General features: G+C 43.4%; 1 pseudogene; it reads left to right on the forward strand.

Annotated features, from left to right (window-relative positions):
• Nucleotides 1–19053, forward strand: part of LOC132832637 (zinc finger protein 91-like) — a 69389-nt pseudogene extending 50336 nt beyond the window's left edge.
• The last annotated feature ends 4507 nt before the right edge of the window (nucleotides 19054–23560 follow it).

Raw genomic sequence — 23560 nt, forward strand, 5'->3', positions numbered from 1 at the left:
CCTGTGTGGTGTGACCTGCATGTCTCTGTCAGAGTTTACTTTTTAACCCGATGATCTGCCCATCCTTGCTTAGGATGATCTGCCCGTACTGCTTGTAAACAAAGCTTTTCACTGTACTTAGGTACGCATGCCAATAATCAGTCAATCAATCACTCGAACATCTTCGGACAAGATGTTTCTGAAACAGTCAGGGAAAGGAAGGTGTGACTGTGAGTGAAGGGAACCAATTGACAAGCAAATAAATTAATGAATACCAAGGCGAGGAAAGAATAGACCTTAAGACATAGGAGCAGAAATGAGGCCATTCAGCCCATCGAGTCTGCTCCACTATTCAATCATGGCTGATACGTTTGTCCTTGTCTAACCTACTCATTACTTACTCATAGAATTTGTCAGGCATGACCTCCCTTTGATGAAATCATGCTGACTTTGCCCTATTTTACCATGCACTTCCAAGTATTCAGAAATCTCATCCTTCACAATGGATTCCAGGATCTACACCAAAGACTAAAACATTTAGTAGAAGAATTATGCCACTCCATTCATTCCACCTAAGAATTCCTGAACGCCAAAGACATTAAGGTAGAAGAGGATGAAATAATGGTCTCCTTTAACATAACAGCCCTGTTAACATCCATCAACATCCATCTGGTCAAAGAAACACTGACTAACTATTAGAAGAACCAAAGACACATACACCAAACACCACCAACTTCAGCAACAAGCACATTGTCAAGTCTGTGGATCTATGCCTTACCACCCACTTCACTTTTAATAACAAAACCTACAGACAAACCAACGGAATGCCCATGGGCTCTCCGATATCAGGGTTCTCAGCAGAGGCAGTAATGCAGAGACTTGAACAAATATCAAACATCCAATTCAAACTTTGGATCTGCTATGTGGATGACACCTTTGTCACCACAAAGCGAAACCAATTAAAGAAATTCTTCAAAACCATCAATTATATCCTTACTGGCATAAAATTCACAAAGAGGAGGAAAACAACCACAAACTGCCATTCCTAGGTGCCACAGTGGAGCGAAGTCAACGGGGAGCTTCAAACAAACATCTGCAGAAAAACAACACATATGGACCAAATACTGAACAATCATCCCAACACCCACAAATTAAGCTGCGTTGGAACATTATGTCAATGAGCCACCACATACTGCAGCACACAGGAACTACGAAAAGCAGAGAAAAATCACCTATACAGTGTATTCAAAAAGAACGGGTACCCAAATGAACACAGCCCATCGATTTCTCAGCAACAAAGCCAAACAAGCAGACAAAACATGCTCAGAAACCCTAGCCACTCTCCCCTACATCAAAGACATCTTGGAAATGACTGCCAGACTACTCAGACCTCTTGGCATCGTGGTAGCACACAAATCCACTAACACACTAAAACAGCAGCTAATGAACTTAAAGCATCCTACACATACGTCATTTACAAAATACCTTACAAGAACTGTAAGAAACACTACATTGGACAAACAGGTAGAAAACTAACCACCAGGATACATGAACATCAACCATCCCCAAAAAGACATGACCCACTGTCACTAGTATCCTTACAGATGCGGAAGGACATCACTTTGACTGGGACAACACATCCATCCTAGGTCAAGCCAAACCGACACGCACAAAAATTCCTGGAAGCATGGCATTCCAACCAGAACTCTATCAAGAAACACATCGATTTAAGTCCCATCTACCTTCCCCTGAGAAAACAGAACCAAAGAACCAGAAATGATATCACCAAGACAGGACGTGACATCACCAACCCAAAGAAATCTAAACACTTAAGTACTAGGCAGGACATAACAGAGCGCTTCACCAGAGGCTCACTGATGATGTTATCCAGTATGGTGATGAAACACCCAAAAATGAACCTTCCAGCTCAGCAAGCAAACTTACATCCAGAACTTCAACCTGACCTACAAATCTTCTCAAAACTTGCAAGATTTTTACACCATCTGACCCTACTTTGTTTCTTACTATTTATTTAATTTACTAATTTATGTATACATGGTGGGCATTACGGAGATGTAGCTGCAAGGGGAGAAGGATTGAGAGCTGAACATTCAAGGATATACATCCTATCAAAAAGATAGGCAGGTGGGCAACCCGACCCTCTCTGCCCACCTGCCTATCATTAAGATAGAATGTATATCCTGGAATATTCAGCTCCCAATGCTGCTCCCCTTGCAGCCACATCCGTAATGCCCACCACGTATACCTGCCAATTTTGATCTGCGCCAAAGCTCATTTACCTTATCCTTTATACTATGTGCATTCAGATATAACACCTTCAGTCCTGTATTAATTATCCCTCCTCTTACTGTCATTCATTTGTCTACTGTGCTTAAAGTTTGATTGCTAACCCTTTCCAAATACTCTGTCCTATTTGTGTCTGTGCTAGACATTTTAATAACCTCTTAGTTCTGCACTCTTACCTCCTCCTTTAATTTGAGATTTCTAATTTCCCCTACAACTGACACCCCTCCCCCAAAATTATATTTAAAACAATCTTCAGCCCTAGTTATGCAATTCACTAGGATTCTGATCCAAGCACGGTTCAGGTGAAGGCCGTCCCATTGGAACAGGCCCCTTTTCCCCAGTACTGGTTTCAATGTCCAATGAATTCAAACCCATTTCTCTCACACCAGTCTTTGAGCTACACATTTGCCTGCTTAATCTTATTGACCCTGTGCCAATTAGCTCGTGGCTCAAGTCGTAATCCAGAGGTTATTACCTTTTTGGGTCTGCTTTTTAATTTAGCTTCTAGGTTGTTCATATTCCTTTAGAAGAACCTCTGCCCTAGTTTTATCTATGTTGTTGGTACCTACATGGACCACAACCACTGGGTCTTTGCCCTCCCACTCCAAGTTTCTATTCAGCCCAGGCGAGATATCCCACACCAGAGCACCAGGCAGTCAACACAACCTTCGGGACTCTCGATCCTGCTCACAGAGAACAGTGTCAATCCCTCTAACTATACTGTCCCCAACCACAACATTTATCTTGTCCCCATCCACACTTGAATGGCTCCATGCACCATAGTGCTGCAGTCAGGCAGCTCATCCTCCCTGCAGACTCCATTCTCGTCCACACAGAGAAAAACTCTTGAACCTGTTGGAAAAGGACAGGGCCTGAGGCTCCTGCAATTCTACCTCCTGGATCCCTCCACCTGCCTCACTCACAGCCACATCCTCCTGTCCCTGACCACTGGCCGAATTTGAGTTAGTTAGTCTAAAGATTAGATGACTGACAGTGTGGAAACAGGCCGTTCGGCCCAACAAGTCCACACCGACACTCTGAAGAGCGACCCACCCAGACCCATTCCCCTAAATTTATCCCTTCACCTAATACTACGGGCAATTTAGCGTGGCCAATTCACCTGACCTACACATCTTTGTGACTGTGGGAGGAGACCGGAGCACCTGGAGGAAACCCACGCAGACACGGGGAGAATGTGCAAACTCCACACAGTCAGTTGCCTGAGGTGGGAATTGTGAGGCAGCAATGCTAACCACTGTGGGTGTGACTGTTTCCTGAAGCAGTGTTGGTGTAACTCTCCCCCTCTCTGATGTGCCACAACGTTTGAAGCTCAGACTCCAGCTCATCGACTCTGAGGCAGAGTCCTTCCAGCATCCAACATTTCCACAATGGGGTCCACCAGCCCCACATCTGCAGAAACAACACATCACCAACCCTCCACCTTATTTTATTTAATTTTAATCATTGGGGAGAATACACAAAGGTAGGGTGGAGGTTGCAAATGGGATCAGCTCTCCTCGACTTTACTGAATGGCAGAGCAGAGCTGGAGTGGGATCACATATCTTTACCACGGTGTGGGTAGGACAACCGGGTTCGCACAGGCTGCTCTCTTTGTGTTAAAAGGACAATTACAGCCAGGCTAGAAGTGGAAAAGTTAACTCCGCTTTCTACTCGTGATGAGCGACCGACAGGTAGGCAGACTTGACGGGGCGCTCAAGTTGCGTGGTGAGGTTTCCCATGAAGTCTCTGAGCAGCTTTCGGGTGTGAAATAACAATGTTTTTAAAGACTTGGGAGAGGTACCATCGGACTGAGTCCGATTCCCTTTGGGAAATACTGACAGAAATAGCCATAGAACCGAAGCAAAGGATTAGATTTCTTACAATTGGCCTGCCAGAGACGCCTCAAATGAATCCGCTGGAGGAACAGGCTGTCTCATCTACCACCGTCAGGTTATAAACACAATTTTTAAACAGGGGACTCAGTGACGGTTGAGGCGGGGCGTTTAAATCTTGGAGCGCGAGCCCTGGGCGGGAAGGACGGCACTGGCCACGTGGGTGGTGCAGGTGCAGATGCATGGGCGCGCTGAGGTTTGGCCGGAGGGTGGGGAGAGGAGCAGGGGCAGGGGCGGAGCGAAGGAGGGTCACGTGGAGGTAGGAGCGGGGTGAGGGGACGGGAAACAGGGGCTCCCACCACAGCGCATGCCTCCAGCAGCTGCGCGCGCATTCCCACAGAACGCGTCCAATCTTCAGTTTCCTAGAAAGACCATCCTTCTGGGAATTCTGGATCAGTGGTGCTGGAAGGGCACAGCAGCTCAGGCAGCATCCAAAGTGCAGAGAAATCAATGTTTCGGGCAAAAGCCCTTCATCAGGAATAAAGGCAGAGAGCCTGAAGCGTGGAGAGATAAGCTAGAGGAGGGTGGGGAGAGAGTAGTATAGAGTACAATAGGTGAGTGGGGGAGGAAAGGGTGGAGTGGATAGGTGGAAAAGGAGGTAGGCAGGAGACAGAGAGTGGTAGTGGAAGGGAGTTTCTCAAAATGGAGACCTGTGACCAGTGGTGTCCCACAGGGATCCGTGCTGGGACCACTGCTGTTTGTGACAGACGTAAATGATCTGGAGGGGGGTATAGGTGGTCTGATTAGCAAGTTGCAAATGACACTATGATTGGTGGAGCAGCAGATAGTGAAGGGGACTGTTAGAGAATACAAGAGGTAAAAACAATGACTGCAGATGCTGGAAACCAGATTGTGGATCAGTGGTGCTGGAAGAGCACAGCATTTCAGGCAGCATCCAACGAGCAGCGAAATCAATGTTTCAGGCAAAAGCCCTTCATCAGGAATAGCAGATGCTGCCTGAACTGCTGTGCTCTTCCAGCAGCACTAATCCAGAATCCGGTTTCCAGCATCTGCAGTCATTGTTTTTACCATTCTTCTGGGGAAGCAGAGTCGGCACCGCCCTCCAGACAGCACGCTTCCTCCTCCTCCTCCATCATTATAAAAGGGGGGTGCATCTTGGAGAGAGCCGGTGAGACCGCGTCCCCACAGCGCCCGCGCAACAATGGTACTGCCCTCGGCCGGCTTGCGTCACCGTGATTGGTGCGCGTGCTTCGGTGGAGCCGGTCACTCCATTGGCTGACTGTGGACATCAATCATATTGCCACCCCGCCGAATTCACTTCCGGGGCAGGTTCACTTCCGCTCGGGGGCTGAAGACCCAATGAGGAGATGGTGAGTGTAGCTGCAGGGCTGGGCTGTACAATAGTTGCTGGATGAAAGGTGGCCATTCAGTCTGTTTGTTCTCTGTAAGAGCAATTCAGCTAGTTCCATCCTCCCGCCTTTTCTACCTTGGTCCTTGCTGGTTGGGGTCTGTATTTTTAATATTCATAGCCGCAGAGTTATACAGTACAGTACAGGAAGAGCTCCTGTGGATAAGGATCAAATCGCACCATGGTAGATTAAGGAATCGAGCTCAGTATATATCTGAAATGAAACGATGGCTTTATGAAAACATTGTTGTAAAAGCACCTGACTCACAGTGCCTTTTTGCGAAGGGAATCTTGCTCTCCTTACCTCACCTGACCTGTGTGACTTCAAAACGCCAGCAATATGGTTGATTCTCTCTATGAGCAGTTAGGGGTTAGTAATAAATGCTGGCCCAAATGACAAGGTTCTCGCAATGAATGCAACAAAAAAACCCTGCAATTGGACGACCCCAGTTCAAGGAGCTAATCAATTACGGAGTTAGAGTCATAGTGAAACAGACCCTTTGGTCCAACTTATCTATGCCACCTATACTCTAACCTGATCTAGTCCAATTTGCCAGCACTTGGTCCATATCCTTCTACACCCTTCCTATTTATATACCCATCTAGATGCCTTTTAAATGCTGTAATTGTATTAGCCTCCACTGCATCCTCTGACATTTCATTTCATAAATGCACCACCCTCTGTGTGAAAAGGTGCCCCTTAGGTCTGTTTTATACATTTGCTCTCTTACCTTAAGCCTATGCCGTCTAGTTTTTTACTTCCTGACCCTGGGGAAAAGACTTCGGCTATTTACCCTTTCTGTACCCTTTCTGTGCCCTTCATGATTTTATAAACATCTATAATGTCACCCCTCAGTCTCTGATGCGCCAGGGGAAGCAGTCCCAGCTTTGGGGAAACCCAAAGGCTGTTTACTCATACATGAGGAATAAGAATGATCATGAAGAAGGTTGGGCCGGTCAGGGATAGTGTAGGGAACTTGTATGTGGATCTGAGCGGATAGGGGAAGCCCTAAAAGAGTTTTTTTGCTTCAGTTTTCATTAAGGAAAGTGACCTTGTTGTGAATGAGAACTTTGAAGAGTTGGGAAACAGGCTTGAGCAGATCAAGATTGATATAGTTGATGTGTTGGAATTTTTAGCAACATTAAGATTGAAGACCAAAAGATATGCAGGTCAGGTGGATTGACCATGCTAAATTGCCCATAGTGTTAGGTGCATTAGTCAGAGGGAAATGTGTCTGGGTGGGTTACTCTTCGGAGAGTCGGAGTGGACTTGTTGGGTAGAAGGGCCTATTTCATCACGATAGGGAATCTGATCAGTTAATTCCCCAGGGCCAGACAGGTTTATCCTTGGTTGCTCCAGGAAACGAGAAATACGGTTGCTCAGCTGCTTGGCAAAGATCTTTGCTTCCTCACTCTCCAATGGGTCATCCTGGAGGATTGGAATGAGGTAAATGCTGTTCCTCTTTTCAAGAAGGGTAATGGGGAAATCCCTAGCAATTAGAGACCAGTCAGTCTTAAGTCTGTTGGTCAGCAAGGTTTTGGAAAGGATTCTGAGGGATAGGATTTATGACTGGAAAAGCATAGCACGATTAAAGGCAGTCTGCATGGCTAGGTGAGGGGTAACTCATGCCTCACAAAACATATTGAGTTCTTTGAGGAGGTGACAAGACAGAGTCGATGAAGAGCGGGCAGTGGATGCGGTGTATATGGACTTCAGCAAGGCACTTGATAAGGTTCCCCATGGTAGGCTCATTCATAAAGTCAGGAGATATGGGATACAAGGAGATTTGGCTGTCTGGATTCAGAACTGGTTGGCTGACAGAAGGCAGAGAGTGATTGTAGATGGAAAGTATTCTGCCTGGAGGTCAGTGGTAAGTGATGTCCCGCAGAGTCTGTTCTTGGGCCTCTATTCTTTGTAGTATTTTACAAATGACTTGGATTAGGAGGTTGAGGGTGGGTTAGTAAATTTGCCAGTGACTCAAAGATTGGAGACGCCGTCGATAGTATCGAGGGCTACTGCAGGCTGCAGCGCTACATAGACAGGATGCAGAGCTGGGTTGAGAAATGGCAGATAGAGTTCAACCTGGATAAATGCGAAATGATGCATTTTGGAAGGTCGAACTCGAATACTGAATATAGGATTACAAACAGGATTCTTGGCAGTGTGGAGGAACAGAGGGACCTTGGTGTTCAAATACATAGATCCCTCAAAGTTGTCACCCAAGTGGACAAGATTGTTAAGAAAGCATATGGTATTTTGGCTTTCAATAACAGGGGGATTGAGTTTAAGAGCCAGAAGTTTTTGCTGCAGCTCTACAAGTGAGACCACCCTTGAAATATTGTGTCCAGTTCTGGTTGCCCTATAATAGGAAAGATATGGAGGCTTTGGAGAAGGTGCAAAGAAGGTTTACCAGGATGCTGCTTGGACTGGAGGGCTTTTCTTATGAAGAGAGGTTGACTAAGTTTGGACTTTTCTCTCTGGAGAGAAGGAGGAAGAGAGGAGGCCTGATAGAGGTATGCATGGTAATGAGAGGCATGGATAGAGTCAATAGCCAGAGACTTTTCACCAGGGCAGGATTGACTGGCACGAGGTGTCATAGTTTTAAAATACTGGGAGGAAGGTATAGAGGAGACGTCAGAAGTAGGTTCTATACGCAGAGAGTTGTGAATGCATGGAATGCATTGCCAGCTGTGGTGGTGGAAGCAGAGTCATTAGAGACATTTAAGCGACTGTTGGGCATGCACATGGGCAGCAGTGAATTGAAGGGTGCATAGGTTAGGTTATTTATTTTAGATTAGGAATAATCCTCGGGACAACATCATGTGCCGAAGGGCCTGTTCTGTGCTGTAATATTCTATGTTCTACATTTACCCTCTCCCTATAGCTCAAATCCTCTAAGCCTGGCAATTTCCTTGTAAATCTTTTCTGAATGTTTTCAAGTTTCACAACATCTTTCCGATAGGAAGGAGACCAGAATTGCATGCAACATTCCAACAGTGGCCTAACCAATGTCCTGTACAGCCGCAACATGACCTACCAACTCTGTACTCAATACTCTGACCAATAAAGGAAAGCTTATTAAATGCCTTCTTCACTATCCTAACCACCTGCGACTCCACTTTTAAAGAACTATGAGCCTGCACTCCAAGGTCTCTTTGTTCAGCAACACTCCCCAGGACCTTACCATTAAGTGCATAAGTTCTGCTAAGATTTGCTTTCCCAAAATGCAGCACCTCTCATTTATCTAGATTAGACTCCATCTGCCACTTCACCACCCATTGGCAAATCTGATCAACATCCCATTGTAATCGGAGGTAACCTTCTTCACTGTCCACTGCATCTCCAATTTTGGTGTCATCTGCAAACTTATTAACTGTTCCTCCTATGCTTATATCGAAATCATTTTAAATAAATGATGAAAAGCAATGGACCCAGCACCAATCCTTATGGTATACCACTGGTCACAGACCTCCAGTTTGAAAAGCAACCCTCCACCACCATCCCCTCTCTTCTTCCTTTGAACCAGGTCTGTATCCAAATAGCTGGTTCTCCCTGTATTCTATGAGATCTAAGCTTGCTGACCAGTCTCCCATGAGGAACCTTGTCGAATGCCTTACTGAAGTCAGTATAGATCGTGTCTTCTGCTCTGTCTTTGTCAATCCTCTTTGCTTCTTCAAAACACTCAACCAAGTTCATGAGACATGCCTTCTTGCTGACTATTCCTAATTAGTCCTTTCCAAATATATGTAAATCCTGTCCTTCAGGATTCCCTCCAACAATTTGCCCACCACATTGTCAGGCTCACCAGTGTGTAGTTCCTTGGTTTTTTCTTACCACCTTCCTTAAACAGTGGCATCACATTAACCAACCTCCAGTCTTCCAGCACTTCACCCATGACTATCAATGATACAAATATCTCAACAAGGGGCCCATCAATCACTTCCCTACCTTCCCACAGAGTTGTACAGTACACCTGATCAGGTCCTGAGGTTTTATCCACTTTTATGTGTTTCAAGATATCCAGCACCTGTAATATGGACATTTTTCAAATGTCACCATCTGTTTCCCCACATTCTCTGTCTCCCATGTCCTTCTCCATAGTAAACATTGATGTAAAATGCTATTCAGTATCTTCCCCCATCTCCTGCAGCTCCACACGTCTGTTGCCTTGCTGATTTTTGAGTGTCCCTATTCTCTCCCTCATTACCTTTTTGTCCTTATTTGCAGCACAGCAATAGATCCCTTTTGTCCAACTCGTCTGTGCTGTCTAGATTCTAAACTGATCTAGTCCCACTTGCTAACATTTGGCCCATATCCCTCTAAATCCTTTCAATTCATATACCCATCCAGGTGCCTTTTGAATGTTGTAATTTTACCTGCCTCTGCCACTTCCTCTGGCAGCTCATTCATACGTACACCGCCATCTGCATGAAAATGTTGTCCTTCAGGCCCCTTTTAAATTTTTCCCCTCTCACCTTAAACTTGTGTCCTGTACTCCCCTACTCTGAGGGAAAAGGCCTTAACATTTCTCCCTATTCAAGCTCCTCATGATTTTATAAACCTCGATAACATCATCCCCATCCTCCCACACTCCAGGGAAATTAACCCCAGCCTATTCAGCCTCCCTCTATAGTACAAACCTCCAACCCCAACACCATTCTTGTAAATCTCTTCTGAACCCATTCAAGTTTCATAACATCATTCTTATAGAGTATTCTAAAAGGGGCCTCGCAATACCTTGAGGCAAGTGTGCCTAATGCCTTGTTCACCATCCAGTCAACCTGTGACACTTTCAAAGAACTCTGTACTTGCATCTGTAGGCCTGTTTGTTCTGTAACACTCCCTAGGGTCTGATCATTAACTCTATTACTCCATGTCTCTTCTATTCAGATCCATCAACCTTATCCTTTTGTGGTAACCTATTTGCAGTCATCCTCTTAACGGTTTTGTTGATTTAAAAATAATTCTATTATCCTGCTGGCAGCTAAAACAATATAATTAGATACCCTCAAGGTATGCCGTAAGTTCTTAATTAAAAATGCAAGATCCATCATGAGGAAATCTTCTCAAAATGTTACTGTATCAGCCCAAAAGTGAATCCTGAGTGTGCAGTCTAAAAATACCGAAGAATTTCCTTCATAACAAGAAAACACTACAAGATCTGCCTGTGATTGACTTTCAGGTCAATGGATCTTACCAAAATGAAATTATAACATGAAAAACTAATTCCAGGCATAGGTCCAAATGTTTAGCTTTTGTAGTTTTCCATCTGCATCTGTTGTCTCTTTGGACAGTTTCAGAAATATTCCTCTCAGAAAAGCCTCTCCCTACTGTCTTTGTACAGATTTTATCCTGCAGTATCCATCTACAATGGTGCAACTATGTTCGAAGTTTACTTCCATTGTGATGACTAACATGGTACAACACTCATTCATCAATTGGGAGCAAAGTGATTAGTTTTTCTTGCACTTGTTTGGTTGAAAGACCTGACGCTCATGGAGTCAGTATTGAGGACCTCCTCAGCTGAATGTAGGGTGGGACATTCCCATGGATGGTGACAGAGGAGTCTGTTATGTTTCCAAGTTGATACAGTCTGTGGGTAGTTCTCCTCACTTGGGGACTCAGATCTTGGTAAGGGAGAGTTTACAGATTTCACTGGGTTGAGATCACCTTCATTTTAATCTGACATAATGCCAGATCTCTTTAATTTCTCTCTTTATTACATTTTGTAGTGATTGTTCACTGTGGTTTGCTCGGCTGCTTCAGAAGACTGCCAGAGTTTGCCATGTTGTGTGGAATAATCGTATAGGCTAGAACAGGCAGTGTTGCCGTTTCCCTTCCTTGACGGATTATATTTGGAATTCTAGGATAAGCTGAATATTTTGATGTAGTCATTTTTGATTTTCATCCGTAAATTCCTAAAACTTCAAACTTTAGATTCACAGTATGGAGTTGAGGCAAATACCTGTTTAATGATAAACTAGATATTCACATGAATGAGAAATTAACAGAAGGAAATGTGGGTTTGCTGAGATGAGGAGGGATGAGAGAATGTTCATGGTAAACATTTCTCTCAATAATTCTATTTGTGAAACAAACTTTCCATGTTTGAATTTGAACCACTATTCACTGAATTATTTATCCAGCGTCATAGCATTTCGCTCTCATTACTAGCAGACAGTTATTTCAATATCTTTTAATGCCTTATTTATAGATTTTACCAGAAGGGCTTGGCCTTTCCCAAAAGCCTCATTTTCGAGTTTGATACTTTTACCCAGTACTCTGGCTGACTGCACAACCCACACTCTACTGATCAATCTCCCAGGATAAACCTTCAATCAGGTGCCCTTAAACAATACTTCCCTCTGCTTCTAACACTTTCCACTTTGTGTTTCCTTCAAGTAATTTTGGAAAATAAGAGGAGGGTTTTCAACATATTCAATCAACATTTCACCTGATATGCATTAATGCATGTCCTAAAGATCAAGTTTATCTTTGCCGGAAAGACTTGAGCTTATCATGAATTGAATGTCAGTACCTGGAAAGATGTGGGCTGATATGCAGAGGAAAGAATATAGCTACAATGTGGTCTCCTCTACGTCAGGGAGACAGGACGCCAACTTGTGGATCATCCCAGAGAACATTTCTGGGACACCCACAACAACCAACCCACCACCCCATGACTGAACACTTTAACTCCCCCTCCCATTCCACCAAGGGCATGCCGGTTCTGTGCCTCTTCCATTGCCAAGCCCTAATCACCCAAAGCCTAAAGAAAGAACGCCTCATCTTCTGCCTTGGGACTCTGCAACCATATGGTTGCAATGTGGATTTTACCAGTCCCAAGCCTCCAACTCAGCACTGCCCTCTTGATCTGTCCATCTTCCTTCCCAACTATCCACTCCACCCTCTCTGACCTATCACCTTCCCCTGCCCCCACCTTCATCCACCTCTCACATTCCCAGCTACCTTCCACCCCCCCAACCCCAGCCCCACCCCTTTCTCATTTATCTCTCAGCACCCCCCAGCCCACAATCCTCATCCCTGATGAAGGGCATATGCCCAAAACACCGATTCTCCTGCTCCTCATATGCTACCTAACCTGAAGTGATTTTTTTTTCCCAGCACCACACTCTGGGCATTGTTATCTTCGGGTCACTATCCACTGTCTCTGCTAGATTCAGGGGGTGTCACACAAGTGAGGAAAAAGCAAGATCTTGTAATTGAGTCTCCCACACAAGGGAATCAATCCCTTCCGCAAAGGAAGAAAGTGAGTTGGAAAAATCACTTTTTCTCTTGTTTCACAGAAGGATTACACCATACTCCACCAGAGGATACAGAGAGGATAGACACTGGGAATAATTCCTGACCATTAACCAAGGAGCAACTGCACAACTGTGGGAAGACATCCAGTCCCTTTCCAGCATTGCTCAACACAGAAGGTTGGGCAGTGGAACCATCATCTGGAAATTGGTCACGTCAGGGAAGCTTTGACATATCGGATCTGAAACTGGTCAGTGGTGTGCAGCCTTCCATCAGAACTAACCTTTCTGAACGTTTGGCTGTGGGTGATTGGTCAGGGCAAGGCTGGGAAGAAGGGTGAGTGGCCTCTGAGTGGTGAGTGCTGCATTCATTCATCAAGCCTTGGGAGTCACTGACTCAGTTCTATTCAAATGTGAGGCTTGTGCGGAGGGTTAGAGTCCTGACCCCGCCTATCACACAAGGTGCTTCAGTTGTGCCGCTGCAAATACCGGGACAGCCACATGGAAGAGAAACCATTCAACTGTGAGGTTTGTACTGAAACTATTGTGATGTCTCCGAGGCAGATGATGCATACCTGGGAAAAGTCCTTCAGTTGTGATGTTTCTGAAATGCCTTTCACTCAATCCTCCCATCTTCTGTCCTACCCAAAGATTCAGACAGGGGAGAAATCAGTGACGTGCAAGGCATACGACAGCTCGTTCTCACAGTTATCGACCCTCCTCAATCAACAAGACTCTCACACCAGGGAGAAACCATTCACATGTGAGGTATGCCACAAATCTTTTGCACAGTCCTCAACCCTCCGTGTGCACCATCGCATTCACACAGGGGAGAAGCCATTCACATGTAATGTGTGCAACAAATCCTTCTCGCAGTCATCAAATCTCCGTGCGCACCAACGCATTCACACTGGGAAGAAGCCGTATACCTGTGAGGTTTGTGACACGTCATTCTCTTACCCGTCAAACCTTCGCAAACACCAATACCGTCACACTGGGCAGAAACCATTCAAGTGTGAGGTGTGTGACCAGGCCTTCACGCTCTCTGCGACGCTCATGACTCACCAGCGCATCCACACTGGCGACAAGCCATTCAAGTGCGAGGTATGCAACAAGTCATTCTCGCAGTCATGGCCGCTGCTTGTGCACCAGCGCATTCACACTGGGGAGAAACCATTCACGTGTGAGGTGTGTGACAAATCGTTCACGCGGTCATCGACCCTCCTGCAACACAGGCGCATCCACACCGGGGAGAAACCTTTCGTCTGCGAGGTATGCGATAAATCGTTCTTACGCTCATCGACCCTCCTCGAGCACCAGCGCATTCACACGGGGGAGAACCCCTTCACCTGTGAGGTGTGCGAGAAGTCATTCTCACGGTCGTGGACCCTACTCCTCCACCAACGCATCCACACTGGGGAGAAGCCGTTCACGTGCGAGGTGTGCGACAAATCCTTCTCTGACTCTTCAAACCTGCGCAAACACCAGCGCATTCACGCAGGGGAGAAACAGTTAACGTACGAGGTGTGCAACAAATCATTCTCTGAGTCGCCGTACTTACTGGTCTCACGTGACATCCAGACAGGGGAGTAACCCTTCAAATGAGAGGTTTCTGCTGAGGCGTTTGTGACCTCTTCAACTCTCCTGGGACTCCTTGAGTATTCAAACAGGGAAGGAGCTCTTCAGGCATGATGTTTACAACAAAACTTTCAGCCACTCCTCTGACATCCGAAAGCACCAGCAGATGCAACTGGTGAGAAACCATGGCCTCTCCCACAGGAGAGACCCATTCAGTGTGAATTCATAATACTGCCTTTAATTGGTTCTCAGCTAACATGGCACACCAGGCGAAGTCGTTCAGGAGGTACACTCCTGTTGATGTGAGGTCAACCGCATACCAGTGTCTCCACACAGACTTGGAGCTGAGTCACCTGCTTCTGTTGCACTGAGAGTTGTCTGTGTTGTTTACTGTCCTGTGCTCTCACAGAGGACCTGTTATTCCAAAGCATCATCTGCCTCAGCAGGGTCTATCTCAAATCTCTCCCACCATCATCCATTCATTTCAAAAAGGTCAAATTTAACCTTTTGACTGAATCACCAAATGAAGACATCAATATGTACAAAAGGTCCTGTATAAATTCAGCTTCCTTTCGGTGCTGTCAGGTACAAGGCACTCACTGACTCTCTCTCTCTGACCAAGAAGGCAATCAGTTGGACAGTGATTAAAAAGATTTCAGCTTCTGATTGATCAGTATGAACTCTGAGATGAGCAATTCCTGGGATAGTAATGGAAATACCTCAATTACCTTTAGTGTCTCTGGCCTATGCAGGGGGAGAATGAACAAGGAATACCGTTCCTCATCAGTCAGTCCAGCTGGGAAGTCAGGTAGGGCAGGATGTGGCTCAACTGTGACAGTCTCCATTGTCTCACATCATTTTACTATCTGGCTGCCCATGTGTCGAATGGCTTCTCAAACAAAGCAGTAGAAGTTGCTCAATGTTCAAGACAGTACCTTGTGGATTGGAGTGAATGGGAAAGAGAACATCAACACCCTACAATAACGTGTATTTATACAGCAAGACATCCTGAAGTGTTTCACGCAGTTACAATCATATAGAAATTGACACCAAAACAAAGGAGATATGATGGGGGAATAGCACTGAGAATTTTGTCAACCACGATATGTGTCAACCAAGATGGAAACATCTCAGTTGTTTGCACAGCCTAATTTATCTCTTGAACAGCTACAGTTATGACATTCCTGAAGCCAAGGGAATGGAATTTACCCTGAAAATCCATAGGACGAGGGAATGAACTCTTCACTTGAGCAAATGCCTGCTAGCTTAGAAGAACTCCGCTGGAATACCGTTGTGACTGCAGGCTTTGTTTTTCGTCTGATTGCCGGGATTGGGATAGACTGGAGAATATTTGCTCCCTTTCTCGGTTGTGGTGTTGTGTATAGATTGATCTTAATGATAGAGAGGCACTTCAGAATTATTCGGAATGGCAGCAATTTGTCCTCAATAACTTAGTGATAAGGCAGAGCAATAGCATGGAAGGAAAGAATAAAAGGAAGCAATTCCTGCTCCCTCTCTCCTACAATCCCTTTGGAAATTGTACCCATTGTTTTCAAAAATCTGTGGGTCAGGAATTGGCCTGGTCAGCCCCATAAAAGATCAATAGCAGAACCACCCAACTCTGAACAGGCATCATCTATGAATGAGGGACAGATACGTTGGGGATTTTAGTGGTTCTAAAGGTTTAGTTAAAAAGATTTATAAGGTGGGAATATAGAGAAAATATAGAGTTTTGAGGGGGGAGTTCCTGAGCTTGGAATCTAGACGCTGAAGACCTGGCCATCATGATGACATGAAGGAAGTGGGGCAGATATACTAAAGAACTGAACTGCAGAGATCTGAGAGAGGTGGGGCTGGGGTTGGCAGAGAGAGAGGGAGTGAGGCCAGGGAGCAATTTGTGTTTGAACATGAGAATTTTATAATTGGAGGTACTGGGGAAGTACGGACTAATGTAGGTCAGTGAGCACAGCAGTGATATCTGAGAGTTAGGACAGAGAGTGCAGGGAGTATGAAGTTTCTGGATGGTGTGAGAAAATGGGAAGCTGGATAGGAGAGCATTAGTCTAGTCTAGAAGCATCAGCACCATGGATGAGGATGCCACAAGGGATGAACTATAGCCAGGTGGGAGGGTGTTGAAATGGGTAATTTAGTTAAACTCAAATTCCATGACTCTGCACCGATTGAATACCTATTTCTTCACTTGCGACCTTAACCACTTAATCAGGAGACAGTGCAGTGATGTAACTCAGGAAAGGTTTGTTAACTTACAGGAATAATACTTAAGTCAATAGATTTGCTACCTAGACTTATCATGGTTTTTGCTTCCATATTCAACCAAGGTGCAGGTGACACTTAGGTTTTCTTCATTTCATCGCTGCTGTTGTCTTCAGCTTCTGGCTTGGACAACAGATTGTGGTCTTCAGTTTCAAGCTTGACATGTGCTTTGACCCTTGAAAGATGGTGCTTTGTTAACCCTTTCCAGGTACAACCGTATGCAATGATATTATTGAACTGCGGTGTAAATGAAAACAAACTGGTCAGTTGCACGGAGGAAGCTGTTGCCACAAAGCTATCAAGTCTGTCAATCAGCCACTCCAAATTCATCACATCCCTTCGCCTCCCGCTGTAAGGCCAGCAGTGTGCAACTCTACGCATGCAGCTGAATAAGATGTGTTTTATGCAGTTCAATAAAATTTATCCAAAATTGTCCTTGGCCGTTTCAACATCACAGTTCGGCATTGAAGGAAGTCTTAGAAGTCGGGAGTTGGAAACTGCAATGAGGGAGATGAATCCTCTTAGAATTCATCTTTTCCATCTTGGCATCCTCTGGTATGCACAAAGACATAGGAAACATTCAAGAGCTACTTTTTTGATTAGTGCATCCTCAATGTGTTACTCCGGGATGATTCAATTCTTCAAATGAAAAATGCCCTGGACTCCAATGTGTTAGGCATTACCATCGAGAGAACCAAGCTGAATGCTTTTGAGCAGTTTTTACCAATTTGGAGAGTTTTGATGCCACTGTAGACAAGGAAGCAGACAGCAGGCTTTCCAAAGCATTTAGCATACTTTAGTAATGTGTGAAGAATTGTAAAGTCAGTGCAAGGACGAAGCTTTCTGTGCAAAGACATAATCCTCACCACCCTCCTTTATGATGCCCTATTAGGGGTTCAGCACTGCAGACATGTACACCATTAGTGCTTCCAATAGTACCACCTCTGCAGCACCCTCTCAGGATCCACTGTGAGGATTGCACTACAACCATTGAAGTCTCGGAAACAAGTAACATCACCAGTGTTCTGCAAGGCCAACTGACTTAGGTGGGTCACATTACTGGTCTGGATAACCAGTAATTCAAAATTGCGTTGTACGGGGTGCTGACCAATGATACAACCTTCCTAAAACTGTGATCTACAAATGAGTGTTGAAAGAGAGAGAGAGGTCCAACTGAGACAAGGCTGGGATTCTAAATGGTTTCGGGAATGTGAGATCAATCTCTGGCTCTTAATCACACTTATTCCTGATGAGACTTCCCATTATCTTCGAACCGTTTCCTATGAAGTCAATTATTTATTTGACCTTCGCTCTCATTAGACTTTGTTCTCTTATTTTTATAACTTCTCCCAAACAGAGTGACACATTTTACAATATGCTTTTTTACTCATTTATTCAGGAGAAGAGGATATGTACTGTCATGCCTGCACACTTAGTACCATGAGCCTGCATATCAGACTTAGATGATGAGCATTCTCATTATATCAAATGGTCACTGATAGGATTTTGATTTAGAGGTCATCTGCTGGGGAATATAGTTACTACAATTGGTGCTTGGAACAAATTACATTTCAACATTGTGGTAAATTTGCATAGAACCTAAAATATAGAGATTGCAAAGTAGATGATACTTGATCTGTATAGAGTGTGTGTAAAATATGTGCATGATGACAATCAGTGTATGAAAGATGAGATGTTGCTAATAATCATACTTCAAGGTTTGGTTAATACATAGTCTTATGGAATAAAGGTCAAAAAGAATTGTACTGTAAAGACTATTACAGAACAAAACTCAAATAATAGTGTCATATAGCAAAACATGGTTTATCTTCTAAAACACTGCAAATTAAAACTCGACTAATGTAAAATAAGTCGATTGCTCTTTTTCAATTTGCATAATAAATCTTTCTACCTTTTCTCTAACAGCCATAATGCCAGGTACTTGATAAAGGTATTATGGCGATGTAGTAGGATGAACAGTTGTTGGAACTCGCTCCTTCAATCTTGATATACTGGAAACTCTCACTGAGAAATGGTGATATGCCTTTAACTAAAGATGGATTACCAGCTGAGTCGTGATATGTTGTGTATTTTTTTTTAATGAGCTAGAATTAAACATAATACTGTTAACTGATTAACATGCTTTGATTATTTCATCCTAAATAAACTTAAACTAGCCCTGAAATGTAAAGTTCTCTCCAAAAAGTTGTGATCTGTGGGGGTCTGAGGCTGAGCTGGAGCTTGAAGAGGATGACACTAACTGTTTCTTGTTGGAGATGAGTGGAGAGAAATTTTAAGAAATGTGGGAGCTGGAGTAATCCCTTGAGACAGTTACGTCATTCAATTAGATTATGGCTAATCCATATCTGAATTCTTTCACACTTACTCCCTTTGCCTAACCAAAAAATGTTAACAAAATTAGGACTTGGAGGCAGATTTTGAATCATTGCAAGTGTTCTATTTTGTTTGGTTGCGAGAGTGTTATAAGCTGAATGTAATACTCATATTTGTTTGTGATTTTACCAGTCTTCTCTATTGGTTTATAACTCAATAAATTCTTACACTGTAACCCAGTGTACCTGATTTGTCAGCACAATGTCCTCCTGTTCACTGAAATACTCAGAAGTATACATTCAGTGTTCAAAGGAGATGTGAAATTGATGCTTTTTGTCTTGCATTCATCAAGACTAAAATACAAGAAGCTAACTGGAGAAAGAGAGTCAAATTTGTACAGGAAGAGAAGAAGGTGCTAATTAATTGTGCCAGCGTTGGTGAAGAAATGGAGCAAGAATAGTTAATCTTAGTTCTCAGATTGTGCAACTGGAATCTGATTGGTCAGGATGTTGCCATGGCAATGTAGCAGAGATGGGTAGAACCATGACCCATTTTCCATCAAAAAAAGGTGTAATATTCCTTTAGCCTCTTTAACGTAGGGTCCTCTGTTTTAATATATTTAGCTTCTGGATATGTGCAAATTCATCACATTGCAAGTTTGACTGAAAAATCTTCAATTACTTTTTTGGTGTAATTCACAGCACACTCCGCATTCTTTGATAAATGTTGTCCACCAGCAGAATCAGATCTAATGTTAGATGCAGTGTTCTGAAATTTGCAAGCACAGGCTGATAAAGCAGGATTGCCAATTAGGTAGCAGGATATGGTCATTCATACAGTTTGCCAGTTGTATGGCCGTTGGGGGTAACTCCACTGACTAGAGTTCTGTCGAGCACAAAGGAAGATAGCTGTAGTGCTGAAGGTCAATCATCTCAGTTCCAGGGTAGCACTGCAGGAGATCCTCAGCTCAGCCATCTTAGTTTTTTTGTAAATGATCTCATGTCGCATATTTGATTTGATTTTACGGTCACGTTACTAAAGTACAGGAGTACGTAAAGAGTATAAGGTAGCACCTTGCGTAGCAACTTTATGTACAAGTATCTAGGTGCAGAATCTTAAGGACAAGATAGAAAGAAAGAACAAAGTTAAACGTCGAATTCTCTGTTCCTGAGATGCTGCCTGGCCTGCTGTGCTTTGACCAGCAACACATTTGCAATTGCAGTAATTATAGTATAGCATAAAACGTGCAAAGGTTAAAAGTTGCACATTGCAGACCTTTGGTTTAAGTAGAACACCAAAGTTGAAGGTTCAAATATTCTAGTCTTTCTAAAGGTTCAGCCATGGAGAGACCGCACTTTGAGAAATCATCTCAAGAGCAGAAGTCCTTGCAGAGGCGATGCCAGGCCCAAGGACCACTACTTACTGCTGTAAGACTACAATACATATCAGGAGACTGCCACACTGGGCCAAGCTGTTAATCACTTCTCAGATACTGAAGCAGCCTGTGTCTGTATACAGTAAGACCTGAACAGTATCCAGGCTTGGACTGATAAATGACACCATAGTCAATGGCCATCTCAAACAAGTCAGCATCTAACACTGCACCTTGATTTTCAATAGTATTACCATCACTGAATGTCACCAATGTAGGGGTCACCATTGACCAGAAACACAATTGGACTTGCCATATAAAGACTGCAGCTAAAAAAGCAGGTCAGAGGCTAAGAATCCTGCAGTGAATAACTCACTTCCTGACTCTCCAAATCATGTCTACTATCTGCAATGTACAAGGGGAGAGTGTGACAGGTCACACTCTCCCACAAGTTCCCTTTCAAGCTGCACACCATCCTTACTTCACTATAACTGGGTCAAATACCCGGAACTCCCTTCACAGCAGCATTTTGAGTCCACCTATTATCAAATGATGTGGAGAACAAAGAATTCTGTGTCCTATGATCCTGTCCCACTAACTACCTGACCAAGGAGCAGTGCTCAGAAAGCTTGTACTTCCAAATACACCTATTGGACTATAACCTGGTGTTGTGTGCTTTTTAACTATTCTCAAATGGATCACAACCAGAAATGCCAAATCCCATAAGTGAATTTAAAAAGGTAGATAAAAGTTTGATGTGATTTACATTAGTAACCAGTTAAAGAGCTGTGGGTGTCAGTGTTGTCTTTGTGTCTGTGTATCTAAAGCTGTGAAAGTTGGTAAAGTCCCTGATGTCAGCTGGAATGGACATTTGATTGTCGTCAATCAGTACTGCTGATGGACTTTCAGTTTTTATTCATTCAGGTAAGTTCTATTGTTTAGATACAGCCCAAAAGGTGTTCAACAATAAAACTCAAGGAATATCCTGATGTTCACTACAAATCAGTATCAGTGAGGCTTTTGAGTCAGTTTTCAAATCTCTCCCTGGCCTCACCTCCCCTGTCTCTGTACCTTCTGTATTGCACTGGGAAATCAGCAAGGAATTCTGCTCGTCCTGGAGTGGGATTTGAACCCACATCTGCGTGGGTTCTGTGACCATGATTAACGTTGTTCCAAAAGCCATATGAATCATTCCTCGGGTTCTTGGCTTCAACACACCCCCCAACCATAACTTTCACAAGCACATTGCAAAAAAAAAATTCTCGTAGATATGCACATTATTGGCCACGAAGCCAAGCCAATCATGGTGTAATGCCTGTAAAGATTTTCTTTTCATGTACTATGGATTAAGAAACGGGAAAAGATACTGCTGTAAAACAAGGCACTGTTGTCGAAGTTGTAGGGTCAACAAAATAATGAATCACTGGGATTCCTTCTGTGTTATATCTTCTTGATTTACAGCAGTGGAGGAGGATGCATGTTTCAGCTCTGTGAGTGTCCATTCAGACCAGTTTTACCCAGTGACTGACTTTTGATTGGTTTTTTGTTCAAGCGGGACAGTTGTGTGTCTGTTCAAGAGTGCTCACCATAGCAACAACGTTTTGATTAGTTCCTGGGCAGGTGTCGACAACTTTGTGATTGTGCTCAAACATTCACCTATAAAAGGGAAAGTACCAAAATCTCTCCCTCCCACTCTTTCCTTCTCTCTATCTTTTGAGTAGGAAAAGAAAATCTCGCTCTTGCTTGGTGTCTCTATCCCCAACCCCCTCCAAATTCCCTTCTTGAAAGGAAATGGGGAAAAACACATCCAGAAAGGATGAATCTTCAACCAGTGAATGAAAGACTGAGATTTGGTGTGTCCACTTTCTCATGTCCTCGTACAGGAGTTGAAAGAAATCCGAATCAAACGAATATAAAACAGCTCATGGGTCTCTAATCGAACTGGTGCCAGAACTGTACTTCACTGGCTGTTTGTTCCTTCCGTATCCATAATATTTGTGTCTTATCTCTTTATCTCTGTTTGTACATACATGGGATTATTTTTGTTAGAACTTAATTTTAAGAGTTGAGTGTTTTTGTCTTTTTCTTACCATTGGTTAAACGTGTTTGGTTGCTGTTCGAACACTCATTGATGTTTCATTATTTTTATTTTATCTTCTTATCAATTTTGGTTTGGAGCTATCCATTGGGACCTGTGAGCGAAAGATAACATTTGAATTGTGGGTAAAAGCTTATGTTAAAAGGAAAGCAGACCAAACTAGCTTTTGTTTATTTGTGAGGCCAAGCCCAGAAGTTAATTCTACATTAGTTCCTGATCCAAACGCTCTATCAATGCTTCATAGCAGAGGAAGAAGACTGTGGTTTAAAAGCCAGCAGAAGTTGGCTATTAATGAGGTCAGTATCTGGGAATTGGTTCCAGGAAGTCTGAAAAAGATGCTCAGTCAGGTGGCAGGTGTTAAATGATAACTTGGACCCTGTGGAGGAGGTGGTCAATCTGTTAGTGAGTGGTCAGATTTTGAATTGAATCTTGGAGTGTGTTTTTTTTATGACAGGGAATCTGGCTGTTGATGGTACAAGATGAAGATTTGAAAGCTCTCTGCCTAACCTCCATGAGTAGTTCATGGCAGCTCAGACAGAAAACTAAGTGAGACATATTTCTTTCTTTATCTGGGTGAACTGTAAAGGTGACCCTAATTGGCATCTTCAGATGATTAATCAAGAAACAATAATCTCTGTGTGTGAATTAATGCATCGTGAAAATCATGTAAGTAACCTGGCCAGTCTTGTTGTTTTATTCATCCTTTTAACTTTTTTTTGTCTGTTTTCAGCCTCATTTACACAAAAGATAACTAGAGTTTATCGCAGAGACAACAACTAGATTATTTTGGCAGAGTAAAATTAAACCACAAAGTTACTGTGTTGTTAGTAACTGGCAAAGTCTTTTGTTTAATTATGAAAGTGTGTTTATAATTGATTATTTACTGAGTTGAGACTGGTTATTCAAGTCTGATGAGAAACTATTGAGGGTCTTTGATAGTTTTAATTTTACTGTGCTGTGGATACCAAGATAGAAAGGCTGGTTTGGTTTGGCTGATTGTCATAACAATACAATAAATAAGTTTTCTTGTTAATGATTAGGTACTCTTGTAATTTGAATCCAGTGATTTAATCAAATTTTCATATTGTGCCAA

The sequence above is a fragment of the Hemiscyllium ocellatum genome, chromosome 35 (assembly GCF_020745735.1).
Source record: "Hemiscyllium ocellatum isolate sHemOce1 chromosome 35, sHemOce1.pat.X.cur, whole genome shotgun sequence".
NCBI lineage: Eukaryota > Metazoa > Chordata > Chondrichthyes > Orectolobiformes > Hemiscylliidae > Hemiscyllium > Hemiscyllium ocellatum.